General features: G+C 42.3%; 1 long non-coding RNA gene across 1 annotated transcript in view; it reads right to left on the bottom strand.

The window, feature by feature from the left end:
* LOC146810793 (uncharacterized) overlaps positions 1-11,523 on the bottom strand; it is a 52,263-nt gene extending 40,740 nt beyond the window's left edge. Inside the window, exon 1 of the long non-coding RNA XR_014965732.1 lies at positions 11,487-11,523. This is a non-coding gene — a long non-coding RNA (uncharacterized LOC146810793). The remainder of the gene's footprint in view (positions 1-11,486) is intronic.
* Positions 11,524-11,914: the final 391 nt, after the last annotated feature.

Raw genomic sequence — 11,914 nt, forward strand, 5'->3', positions numbered from 1 at the left:
CCAATGAATAACCAGCTTCTTACTTCTTACGTCAACTTGGTTACTACAAAATTATGGCGACGATCTTTGGCTACATGGAGGAACCCACGCAGCTGTTTTGAAAACTTCTGAACTGGCTCCTGTCTCCTGCATCAACTCGTTTCCACACAACTGCTGAGGAACAACGTATTCTGACTTCTAAATACGAGGTATTTTGTGTCTGTCTATGCTGCCTGCCCTGCGTTTTTTGTGACATTTAAAAAGGAACTCTCTTTTTGAACAAAAGAAAAAGCGTTCACTCTTTGAGCTCCAGCGACTGTCACTTTCTGTGCACATCGGTATTGGCTGCTTTGCGCTTTATTTTGACACCCACATATCTGTTTTTCGGAGTGGGTTAGAGAGAAAAAGGGTTTAATTTTAAATCAAAACAACTGCCATCACTCCTCGTGCTTCTAAACTTATCACGGATTTATCCTCGCGCCTACCTTCCTCGAGCCTGCGCTTCGTCCGTCCATAATCAGGATCGCCTCCATGTCTTCAACATGTGACATCATCGCGTCACATCACGTTGCATGAAGGTGGCCATTTTAGCTCATTGGGAACCTTCCTGCGTTGTGGACGTTGCATAGGTGCCATCTTGGAGCAAGAAAAAAGAAGAACGATTTCTCCATGACAACGCGTGTCTCTTCATCGTCGGTGACACGCACACCATTTTAAGCATTGGTATCTATGGGAACACGTGTCTCTTCATTGCCGGTGACATGCACACCATTTTAAGCATTGATCTTCATTACAATGTGTGTCCTTTCATCGTCAGTGACACGCACAACATATTAAGCTTTGATTTACATAACATTGCGTGTCTCTTCATCATCCGTGACACGCACACCATTTTCTTCATTGTGTCAAATGCTGCAAAAACCCGAGGCTTAATTACTTTGCGTTTACAGCCCAACAGAGTTAAATTGAAGCAACACATGTGCTTCTTAACTTTAAGAGCTCATTCAGTCTACAGTTGTATGTGTCAAGCACTGTTTGCTTACAGTTAATAGTATTTTACTGCTCATATGTGGTGATGAACACAACCTTATTTTTTTTATTCACAGTGTCTATCTAACAGTAGAAGTACTATATTCTTTAGTGTGTCTTTAGTGACACACACACTTTCTGCATCCTACTGTGTGTTTCACCTGTACATCTGCGGTGGTATACACATCTTCACATAGTGACATAGTATTAGTGCAATTTATATACACGAGTACAGTTTCAATTACTCATTTCTCTTATTTTTGCATATTTACATTTTAATATTTTATGTTTACTATTTATTTGTTGCTTTAGCTTTTGTCACTGTCGGACACCATTTCTCAATCAAATTTGCCCAGTTTTGCAGAATTGTGCACTATGTAGTCTGTAAATCCACCACCTTCATTTCTTGAGTCGCCTGGTGATCCTCCAGTCAGGTGGGAAAACTGGTTTGATGCCTTTCAAACGTATCTGGGAGCCATAGGTGCTTTACGTTTTAGTGCACAAAGAAAAAAATGTCTCCTTCACTTTCTGGGATTTGAGGAATGATCTATCCATAAAAATCTTCCACCTCTTTCTCAAGAACAACTTAATGGCATTAATGAATATGAGTAAACCATCATTAAGTTGAGAACCAGATTTGACAAACAACCAAGCCTTATGGTTCTAAGGCACAAGTTCTTTAAAAGGAAACAGACAGAAGCAGAAGATGTGGATGCTTACATTTCCGCCTTACGCAGGCTAGCAGCTGACTGTAGGTTTGAAAACTTTACAGATCAACTCATTAGAGATCAGTTCGTTTGTCAATGCAAGGATAAGAATATTCGACAAAAACTCTTGACTTTGGGTGATCCATCTCTAGATGAAACTATAAAAGTCGCCAAGAGTATAGAAATTTCTATCATTTCTCTAAAAGAACTAGATGACAAGCCGCATGATGCTGTTAATGTAGTCAATGCTAATAACCCTGTGAAGCAACGTGTTAAATTCACTCAATCGGTCCATCAAGCTTCGAAGCCCAATTCTGATCTTGCTAATTCCACTAAGGGAAATACTAATAATATGTGCATCAGATGTGGGAATCCACCACATGTCAAAGGTTCCCGTTGTCCCGCTAGTAACGTTATGTGTAATTACTGCAAAAAGATGGCGCATTTTGCCAAAGTTTGTTTAAAGAAAAAGAGCGTTAGGAAGCCAACTATTTGTAGTGTTGAATCTGATTGCGAGTCTGACCTGGAAGTTATTTCTGTTATCAGAAGCTCAGATGAGTTATATTCTGTTGAACATGCTTCCTCCCAAGATGTTGTTAAGGGTGATCCCTCTTTGTGTATTGATCCCATTGTGGATATTAAGGTTGGGGATCACACTGTGAAACTCTTAGTTGACTCAGGGACCAAGATCACAATGATCACTCAGAAATTGTTTGAAGAAACCTGGAATGGTTCTCAATCCCTATCTCCTCCTGATCGTTCTCCTGTCTCGTATGAGGGGCGGATAATAGATTTATTAGGTTATTTTGAAGATGAATTGCAATTCAAGGTAGGAGAATTAAGGGAAAGATATATGTCGCAGTAAAGGGAATCAACATACTGGGTTGGTTTCATCAAGGCCTATTCGGGATGATACTCGAACCAGGAGCAAAGGAACAAGTGTTAGTTGTTGGATGCTAGTCTTGTATGGAAGAACAAGTACCCTGAGGTTTTCAGTAAGGAGTTGGGAAAAATTAGAGGATTTCGGCACAAAATAATCGTCAAAGATGATGCTCTTCTCACTAAACACAAACTTAGAGGAGTTCCGTTCAGTGTGAGGGATGATTTGGAAAAAGAATTAAAGGGTCTGTGTGCCAAAGGGATCATCGAACTGACAGACTCTTCATTTAGCTTTCCCCCTTAGTCGTAGCAAGAAAAAGGGGAAGAGATCTTTGCGTTTGTGTCGATTTGAGGTCCCTGAATAAGGAGATTTGGGTAGATTCCCATCCCTTACCAAAGATTAATGGCCTATTCTCTTCCACCAAAGGAGTATGCTATTTCACAAAACTTGACTTGGCCAGCGCTTACCACCAGGTGGAGCTTGATCTTGAATCGTGCCATCTAACTGCATTTGTGTCACCTCTGGGAACTTTTCGCTACTGTTGCATGCCTTTTGGGCTTGCGTCAGCGGCGTCTGTTTTCCAGAGAATAATGAGCAGTATACTCAGGGATGTTGATGGGGTCTTAGGGTTTCAGGATGATGTTCTCATTTTTGGTAAGGACCTTGCTTCTCATGACCGTGTTTTGGAAAGAGTGTTAACCCTGTTCAAAAAACGTGGTGTAATTTTGAAGGAGGAAAAGTGTAAATTTTTGTGCTTAAAAGTTGAATACTTAGGACATGTTATATCCCAAGAGGGGGTCAGTCCACGACCAGGACTGCTTCAAGCAATAGTTGATGCACCCGATCCAGTAGACAAAGCGGGTGTCAAGTCATTATTGGGGTTATGTGAGTACTATTCACAGTTCATACCAAACTTTGCATCAATTGTACGTCCTATAAGCAATCTTCTTAAAAAGGGAGTCAAGTTTGAATGGTGCAATGATTGGGTAGTGGCCCTCAAGTTTGTGAAGTCTGCTTTAAGTGATGGTCCTGTACTTAAACCATTTGACCCAAGTTTACCTTGTTGCGTCACTGTCGACGCAAGTCGAGTAGGTATTGGTGCCTCCTTAACTCAAATGGACAACAATGGTGAGAGCACTGTATGCTTTGCGTCAAGGGTACTGAGAACTCCTGAGCTCCAGTATTCAGTCATCGAAAGGGAGTTGCTGGCATGTGCATTGGCCATTGAGAAGTGTCAACCTTACATCTGGGGTAAGCGTTTCATGCTTTTGACTGATCACAGGCCCTTAGTAAGCATCCTGGGGGGTAGTGTGAGTAAATGCTGTTCTCCCAGAATTATGCGCATGGTGACGAAACTTCTTCAGTATCAGTTTGGGGTGCAACATATTTCTGGTGGTAAGAATGGAAGGGCAGATTTCTTGTCCCGTTTTCCCATTAAGTCGAGTGAACTTGACGATGTCAATCTGGACGAATTTTCAAGTGAGGATTGTGATGATTGTCTGGTTGCTGTGCTTGATCTACCTGATTTAAGTTTGGGCTCTGAAACTGATTAGGTGCAGGCACTGGAATCGGATTGTGTGATACGTGAAGTTTGAACTTTCGTCAGGAATGGGTGGCCCAGAGAGAAGCTACTTCCCACTCCTCTTCAACCTTTCTGGAAGGTTGAAGGTGAACTGTCCATTGAAGATGGGTTGCTGCTCAGGGTGGACAAATTTGTACCCCCCGGTGTTTTCCGCAAAACCATTATTGAAAGAGCTCACAATGGTCATCTAGGTTCACCACTCACTAAGCCGCGCAACAGAGACATTTATTGGTGGCCAGGGATGGATGCTGAGATTGATTCTATGGTTGCTGGTTGCTGTGTCTGCGGCGCAGCTGACAAAAGTTTAAAAGTGTCTGTTCCACCATTGATTGAGTGCCCCAAAGGTCCTTGGTTAAAACTGGGCATTGATGTCATGGGGCCTTATGAGGTACTCCCAGGTGGATCTTGTTTTATTCTGGTTTTAATGGACTATGCGTCGAAATGCCCAGAGATTAAGCTGGTGAAAGAAGCCAACACTAAGACTGTTGTGGAGTTTCTTAAGAACTTGTGGTTGAGAGAGGGTTTTCCTGAGACTTTGGTTTCAGATAATGGAAATCAGTTTATTAGTACTGAATTTGAGTAATTCCTCCATGAATCTGGAATAAAACACCACAAGAGTTCCCTTTATCACCTACAGAGTAATGGTTTGGTTGAAAGAATGAATCGGGTGGTGGGGGAGTGCATTAAGTGGGCCAGAGCTGGTAGTCATGATATTTGCAAAGCACTTAATGCTATGATTTGGTTCTATAGAACTACACCCCATTCTGCAACTAAAATTTCACCTTTTAAATTGTTGAGAGGAAGGAAGCCAAACACTAGTTTCAGGCCTGCTTGGATGAGCAAATGGGTCAGATCTGAATCTGATGTTGCTCATTTAATGTCTTTGGTGAGTGAGAATATGTCGACTTCACAATCCAAACAGAAGCTATGGTTTGACTTCCGCAGAGGTGTTAAAATGGCTACACTGGAAGTGGGGGACACAGTTAAAATTAAGAGTGGTGTTCATGCTAAGAAAGGTGACAGCAAATTCAGTCAACCTGTCAAAGTTCTCAAGATTCTTGGAAATGCAGGTATGGTTGATGGAGGTCATTGGTGGAACCTCAACAGGGTTGTGAAGGTTCGTGTAAGTGATGTTGTTCCACCTTCCAGGAAAAGTGTTCTTCCTTGTATTGACCAACCATGTTCCTAGAGAAGTTCTAGAAATATTGTTAGGCCTGCCAGGTACAGGTCGTAATTCTGTGTTTGTTATTTTTTTTCTCTTTATGTTCTCTTTCTCTCTCTTTTTTTTTATTTTAAAAAAAACACGTTTTCTTGGGAGAAGAGAAGATATGTTGTACTGCAGCTTATCTATTTTGCTATACTGCAGCTTATCTATCCTGTGATGTTGCTGTGCTCTAGAATCTATGGTCTCCTAGCAACTGTATTGAGATTGTACATTCCTGTTGGAGCTGTTGGCAGAGCTGGTCCTCCTGGCTCTGCTGTTCATGTAGCCAATAAATAACCAGCTTCTTACTTCTTGCGTCAGCTTGGTTACTACAAGTAGTCATGGGGAACCCACAGTAAAATGGAGCAATTAGAAAAAAATGTTTGGGTATTATGCTAAGGTGTGTGGAACGACTCTTACTGCAAAAAGAAGAGAATATGTTCTCTGGTGATATATATTGTCTGGGGGGAGAAGGCACAAAGTTCTGGAACATTTACCAGAATAAAATAAAGTTGAACGGGAAGAACTGAGTGAATATGGTATGTATTCTTTATCTTGATCAACACTACTTACCTAGGGTGAGCACCTTTCTTGAAAGGCCCCATTTTGGGTTGAGAGAGCAGGGCAAAGATGAGACTGTGCAGGAGTTTGTGACAAGTCTAACTAGCATTTACCTGCAAGTTCTGGGGAAATATAGAGGAGAGAATTGGAGATAATAATAATAATAATAATAATAATAATCCATATTTGTAAAGAGCAAACATATCACCCCTTAAGGTTTCAAGGCACTGGGGGCCATCGGGGAGATTAAGTGAGCTATTGCCCAGAGTCACATGATGCTTACCTGTGCGGCCACCGGTGCCGGTGACCGAACCGTGAGACCTGTACTACGGAGTCAGCCACTCTGACCACTGCGCCACACCTCCGAAAAGTTGATACTTAGGTGTGGATGTGTTAAAATCAGGGTGGAACTTTGCCCCAAAGACGAACCACCTTTAGTAGAAGTCATTTTGGTTGCAAAAACAGTTGAGTACATGATGAAATGTGTATCTGAATTATAAATGGAGTAAAACAAAGAAAGTACATACTGACAAAGTAGAAGAAATTGTGTGAGGTGAAAAGTAAGTTGGGTATAAAAGAAGATTGAGTGGAGTTTATTGGTGAGTGTTTTCAGTGCGGAAGGAGTGGACACAGGACCAATTCAAGAATTTGTCTAGCATGGAATGTAACATGTCATAACTGTGGTAAGAATGGTCATTTTAGGAAGTGTTGTAGGGAAAAAACAAGGCAAGGTCAGAGTAAGGACAGAGAGACAGTCACCCATGAAGTATTTTCTAAATAGGCAATTCACAAGGAGAACACCCTAAAAGAGAAGTGAAGATTGATGGATTTAAGGTAAACATTAAATTTGCTTTGTGTTCTCACTTGCCCATCATTTCAAATAAAACATACATGCAGTGGTTTGTGGAGAAGACAAAATTACATTCCATGAACATAAGGCCAGGTGGGTATGTGGGTCAACCCATAAACATAAATGGTAATTTTGGGGCATGCTGTCAGGACCTTGCAGATATCAAGATTTCCACAGGACCAGAAGTATCTTCCCAAATCCCCCCGGTGATTGCCAACACTAATCCTGATCATTTATTTCAAGGACTCATGTCAAGCACCCACACGGGGAAAAGGGGAATGGGAAGAAAGAGAGATTGCCTCCAGTTCCTGGTTCTCTGCTGAAAAGTCTTCCTTTAAAGAACTCACGACCTGTTTTTACTGTATTATAGTAGTTCAGTGTAAGGAATCTCTTGGCTACCTGCAGAGGATGAAAAGAGCAATTGAATAACTACTTCCTGACTACACTAGTAATTCAATTACCAGTCTGAACATTTTAACTACTAACTACCTGGAAAATGGATTGGCTTGCCTCCATCTTGAATTGACAATAGTTGTATACTTGAATTTATCTTTAGACCTTCTTCTTTAAAACTTGCTGAGCATTAAAGTCTTTACAAAAGTTCCAGCACTACAATTCAATAACTCTAATTCTTACTGTCCCTTGACAACCCATGTTGTCAAGTTTGAAGATCCTCTGAATACTTCTTTCCTCTCTGCAGTCTAAACCTTCTTTTTTTTAACTTAATGTCTCCACCAAATTAGAGTTAGAAAGGATTATTCTGGTGTGCACACCTATTTGCACTAAGCGAAACTCTAAATTTTAAATAGCCAGCCAACTAGACGGCAAACACTTGTCAGTACTTTTAAATGTATTGACATCTAATGGATTGAAAACAAAGCCTCTCTAAGTAAAAACTGTAGCACAAGAAGAGCTGAATGTTCCTTCACGGCATCTTGCCGTTTTTATTTTCTAAAGACACCGCAACAGTGTATAAAATTCCTGCTGCTCCTTCAGCCTCCTCCGATCAGGTGAAACAGTTAGGAGTCCTAACTTTACTACTCCTAAATTGAGAAAAATCCTAACTTTAAGACTTTCGGTATTGGCAGAAGGCATTTAGGAGTCCTGAAGTTAGGACTCCTAACTTCTGTGAATACCGAACTGAGTAAGTGCTTTCTGTGAATATCAAAATGAGTAAGTGCCTTCTGTGAATACCAAAATGGTAGTAAGTTTAGGATTTTGTCTTTGGTTAGTTCTGTGAATCGGGCCCATAGTATTTAAATGACTATATGTGAGAGTGAGTGATTGTGAGAGTGGCTGTATGGGTGAGCGTGTGCTTGTATCAGTGATTGTATAAGAGGGTAAGTATGTGTTAGTATCTGTATGAATAAGCGATGTGGTGTGTGTATAAATGTATAGGTGAGTAAATGGGAGTGTGATTGATTCTTTGCATGACTGACTAGGTGTGTGAGTAACGCTATGGATGAGTGGCGGTTTGTGAGTGTCTGTATATGTGTATGAGTACATATGATAGTACTGTATTGATGAGTGACTGCATGTATGAGTGACTGTATGGGTGAATGAGTGGATGTGTGTGTAGACCTAGGAATCAGTGAGTGGGTATGTAGTAACTGATATTGCTGTGTCTATGGTTTCAAAAATGGTAGTCTGTATTTTAGAGTGGGTGTATCAAAGGTTATATTAGGTTGTGAGGTGGTGCATCAGATTATCACGTGGATGATGTCATCAGTAATGTCATCAGTGATGTCACTGACCATGTCATGAATGATGTAACAATTGAAGTCATCAGCAGTGCATTGCGGGGGTACGAGGTATATTTAGCGGAACTAATTATAATGGAAGAATTTCACTGGTTTTGTACGAGTGAAATGTCCAACTAACCATAATGTCCCTGAAACCTATGTTTTTTTCAGTGAATTTCTGAGGTTTTTTAAATGCTAATTTCTAACTATAACGTCCCTGGAAACCTATGGTTTTTTCAGTGAATTTCTAAGGTTTTTTAAATGCTTATTTCTAACTATGCCTACAGAGGTAGGACATGTGCAGAAAGAGGAAGAAAGGCACAGAAAGAAGCAAGAGAAATGCAGAAAGAGGCAACAGAAGTCCAGAAAGACAAAGAAAGGTGCAGAAAGAAGCAAGAGATATGCAGAAAGAACCAACAGAGGGGCAGAAAGAGGCCTTGTTGCAAAGTCATCTTGTGCCCCCAACTTTTTGCTGATGGGTACTGTTGGTAACCGACTCTGACTAACCAGGCCTAGAGCCAGTGTATGCTAAAAGACACTTAGAATACAGTGAAAACACCTACATACACTAGGGTACACTATAGGTTTTTCCCCTGTAATTGGCATGACCTCCTCTGTAGGACCCAGTATATAATAGGGAAGGGGGATTAAAACTACCTCTAAATCAGAGGTGCAGAAACATGCTTCGTTAACTAGTAGTCACGTTTGCAGAGTGGTAGAGAAAGGGTGCTGGGCCTCCAACCAGCGCTCAGGATTTCCGCGGCATAGGACTTACAGCAGGTACCATGAGGGCTTCTTGTCTCCCAAGAAGACCTCATCGCCCCACCAACAGCGTGCAAAGAGGTGCATTTGCCGAGTGGTATAAAAATGGGCATGGCCTCGGACCACCTCTCTGCAGTCCAGCTGTGTGACACTTACTGGAGGTACCTGGTGGGCTAGTTGGCCCCCAGGGACCCTCAGTATTCAAGGGGACTTAATTAACCAACTTAGAACGCACCAGGGGGCACGTTTGAAGAGTGGTGTAGGGAGGGGACAGGTCTGTGTGGCCCCCCTTCTTTAAGTAATTTTTTGGGCCCTGTGGACCCCATCCCCCAGGGCCTGCCACATTTTTTTTATTTTAAAAAAAAAACCAGGAAGGGGGCTGTGCGGCCCCTCTCCCGAGGCCGATTTCAGCCCCTGGGACCGTATCCCCTGGGGCATGGCCTTCTTTTGAAAATTTTTAGTTACAGGGGAAGGGGGCCATGTGGCCCCCTTCTCTGGGCCACTTTTGGCCCCTGGGACGCCATTACCCGGGGCCTGGCCTTCCGTTTTTATTTTTAATTACAACATTTATTAAAAAGGAGGGGGCCGAGTGGCCCCTGCCGGGCCACTTCTGGCCCCCGGGACACCATCCCCCATGCCGGCCCTCAAGTTGGGGACTGTGGGGGGAGCCCCAATGCCCCCACAGTCCCTGCTGGCTCCCCGCCTCCTGCGGGAGCGGGAATTGTTTTTGGGCAAGGGGAGCTACTTACATGCAGCTCCCCTTGCCCAAAAGCAATCTGCTTTGCTTTTTGGAAGGGAGAGCAGGTTTGCTTCTCTCGCATCCAAAAAGCAAAGCAGAGTTTGCTAATACAGGGCGAAGGGTTGTGCCCCCACCCTGCCATAGCAAACAGCAATGTCCCGGGGGTGGGCACCCGGGACATTGCAGGAGCCGGCCCTGGGGGACGGCGGTCTCCAGGGACATCAAGGGCAACCTAAAAGTGAACGCACAGAGCACACACATGAAGAAGCAGAATTAGTAAGTAGTCACAGAACACTCATGAGGAAACAGAATGCACACTGGATGTCACAGTCTACAGCCAGGTTGACACATAATCAGTAAGGAGTCACAGCACACATGAGGAAACAGAACACACACAGGAAGACACAGAATCAGTAAGCAATCAGATAACACATGAAAAATAACGCACATAGCATGACACAGACTACACAGAGGGTGAAACAGAATCGGTAAGCAGTCACAGAACATGTGAGGAAAAAGAACACAATTCAATTTCATCTTTAGTCTGTTAAAACAAAATAAAAAACACATACAATGTGAAATAAAACATATAAATAGTTAAAAACATTAAATTCATAAAAATATATATTTAAGTCCAAGATAAGACGGCCATAACATGACAGCCATGCATGGAGCAGACTTGTTTAATTACAAATTCAGATTTAGACCGTGTTTATTGAAAGGCGAGCACGGACAGCAGTTTTCAAGAAAGCACCTATGTAAAAATACTCTCATCATTATTGTGTTGAAGGAGCATACTAGATGCTACCATAAACTTGGTGACGTTATGCTGTCAGATTCACCGACAGCCGTCTCTTTACTCCGCTCTGAATCTATACCAGGGGGAGCCCCGGTCTTAAAACTAAAAAAAACTGTCATTTTGGCAACATAGCACCACGTAAATATGAGCAGTAATAATTGTAAGCACGAAAAGCGACGCCTCTGTTCGAAGTGCCCACTCCACCAGTGTGCAAAATGTGTCACGCACCAAGGTAAATACTGTATTTATATTAATATAACTGCACTTGAAAGGTTACTCTAAACTTACAATGCTACCTGCTGCGAAATTCAGTAGACCAGTCGCAAATGGTTTCCATTGTGTCCAAGATTATTGATTACCAGTGGACGATCTAGCCATTGGACCAAGCGCAATGTGAAACTATACAAGCCACAGAACCATGTGGTTCTAATTTGTAACTTGCACGTAAATGTTACAGCCAAAACACACCCCTTTGACCAAAAGCAGTAGGCAGTCGTAGGAAAACCGAAAACCGAAATCGCGCCAGGCACAGCCATCCATAAACAAATAAAAGCGGGTGGCACTTATCTTTAATAAAGTGAAAATGCGTCGTGCCACACACTAACATTGAATTAAATAAACAAGTAGTCCCCAAATAACAAATAACACTTACTAGTGTAAGGGAACTGTAATTGGCCGGTGCTCCTTCCGAAAAACCGGAATTTATGTATCGGAGCCCAAACGAATAAGGAGCAAGGAAACAAAAAACGACACACAAATTAACCAATTGCAAGAAGCATGCCAGAATGCCAGAATGCCAGATTACACTCCTGTAGAGTGAGTGAATCCTGCAGGTCTTGCAGCAGCGCATGCTCGCTGATGCTCGACCTAAAAAAGGATTCATCTGGTGCAAGCACCGTATGATCCCTTGTAGCCCTCACCTGTGTCGGGCAATGGGAAGGGAGTGCGGAAGTCAACCATTGGCTAACCGCTGTACGAATAGGGTTAATGAAAATGTGCATTTTATGTTTATTCATATTATAAAGTTCCATTTGGGTTCTTATTTTGTGTGCATCATATTTTGTGCCTAATTGGGTTGGC

This window comes from Triturus cristatus, chromosome 7 (assembly GCF_964204655.1).
Source record: "Triturus cristatus chromosome 7, aTriCri1.1, whole genome shotgun sequence".
Taxonomy (NCBI): Eukaryota; Metazoa; Chordata; class Amphibia; order Caudata; family Salamandridae; genus Triturus; species Triturus cristatus.